This window comes from Anguilla anguilla, chromosome 6 (assembly GCF_013347855.1).
Source record: "Anguilla anguilla isolate fAngAng1 chromosome 6, fAngAng1.pri, whole genome shotgun sequence".
In the NCBI taxonomy this organism is placed as follows: Eukaryota; Metazoa; Chordata; class Actinopteri; order Anguilliformes; family Anguillidae; genus Anguilla; species Anguilla anguilla.
This window is the reverse complement of record NC_049206.1, coordinates 58357613-58359777: the sequence shown is the minus strand read 5'-3', so window position 1 is coordinate 58359777 and position 2165 is coordinate 58357613.

The following is a 2165-nucleotide window of genomic DNA, read 5'->3' as shown; positions in this document are numbered from 1 at the left end:
AACTTACCTGTGCACTTTTTTTACCTGTGCGTCTTTTAAACCCCTGAGGATGTCCCAGGAGCCTTGCTATTCCTATACCTGACAGCTGAACCCCGCCAAACCGGGGAAAGCACATTCTCCACCAGCAGCAGAGGCCCTCTGTCTGCCTGCATAACAGAAACCGACCTTTTGCCTTTTTACATTACAGGAATCTTATCCAGAGCAATTTCAACAGCTTTCACATTTTTTTTTTTTTGTACTGGAGAAATTCGTGGCAAGTGCCTCGCTGAAGGGTACAATGGCAGTGTGCTACGGGGGAATCAAGTCTGCAACATTTAAGTTATGAGCCCAGTGTACTTTATGAAATGTACTGAATATATATAGTACATATCGTAACTCCGCATTCAGAAACACTACACTCTATGGGAGTACAGCTTTTTGCAGTAGTTATGAAAATGCAATTATGGATATAGAGGACTAAATGAAGACTATTGTTTCATTAAATATTTAATTAAAGCCGTTATAACAAAAAATGTGTCAGTAGGCCCTGGCATTTATCCCTGTCAGTGACAAGACTGGACAGGATTTTGTCATGTCGTGTTATTATGTGACAGTTGTAATTACTGAAAAGCTGTAATCACTGAAAAGCATGTAATCACTCGACTTTTTTTTTTACCGCAGAGCGACTAGGCGGAGATCTGCCATGATGGACAGCCGTGAAGTCGGCGTTCAGAAGTGAACGGAATGAAGTTCGAGAAAGACGAGAGAAACTCAAAATGTCTGCATCGACACCGTGGCAGAGCGCTGTGGACACAAGACTGCCGCTACAGGCGAGGAAAACTTCACACGGCAGTTCCCGCTAACTTTCAAAACCCTGTCCTCAAATCCGAGTTCAGCCCTCCCCCCCCCCCATCCCAAAAACAAAAAAAACCCCAAACAAACTTTCATTTCTACAACCTTTGAAACGGAAATCTGATTCCTGCTGCATTTCGCTGAGTGCCGCTCGGAGCTTATCCCAAAACAGCAGGCCTCTGGATCCCAGGATATTCTCAGCGCTCGTCGAAATCAGTGTCTGTTTTACTACTTGTGTGACTGAACTGCATGCGGTGCGACACACGTTCAGTCTACCTGCAGTTCCACCTTAAACCTAGAGGTGTTAAACTGACGTTCTCCCACATGCTCCGTGTCGAAGAAATTCTGTTCTGAGTATTTTTAACTGCAAGGGGAGGACTTGTGGATCCATGTGAGACTAATTTATTTCAGCTCTGTGATATTTTTTTCTGAACCCTGATTAGCCAAGAAAATTTACAAAAAGAACTGGAGCTCGATGAAACGCGGTTCTGTTACTCAATTAGTCAATAAACTGCAACCAACAAACTGCGACCAAAATGCAGCCATTTTGACCAAAAAGGCAGACGTTTTTCAGTTAGCTTATGTATGTTTTAACAGTATACCTGTAACAATGCAAACTCGGGATTTGTCACCAATAACTTGGCGTGAATAACAAAACAGACGTGAATAACTGAACAAATCCAGTGCTGTAGAGATACTGTACAAGACTAAGATCCTTTCCGGGTCACAGTGAGAATCATTTCATTTTCTTGAAATATTATAGGCTTCTGAACCCAAAACACTGAGAGCTTGATTTACTAAGACCTTATAGCATGTGAAAAACCTTTTTTGCACACGCAAAGGCAATAACGTGACCAGTGATTGGTCATTGTATTTGTTTTGCACCAATTGTTTGGTTGTGTTATTAGTTTTGCACGTGCTAAAGGGCTAAAGTAAATCAGGCTCTATCAGTCCAATCGACAGGCAGGGAACTGAAAAGATGTTGAGAATGGAGATGAGATGAGCGTTAATTCATGCAGTCGATCTGTTGAGAACTCAGGTTTAATCAAAAGCCCTTTTCCCTTAATACGCTTTCAAAACCTCACCGCACACAACGACAGAACCAAAACACAGGGTTACTTCAGGGACTGATTCTAATCGAAGATGACTCACATTGAAATTGGAATCTTAATGACTAAAAAAAAAAAACTCTTTTTCCCTCTCTATGTACAAAAAAAAAAAAACGTCTGCAGCTCTGTCAGCTATTATTAAAAACACATTTACGTTAAAATATTGTCAGGGGCTTAGTTGGGCATTTCGTTATCTGTTCTGATGGACTGGGATACTTGGGATCT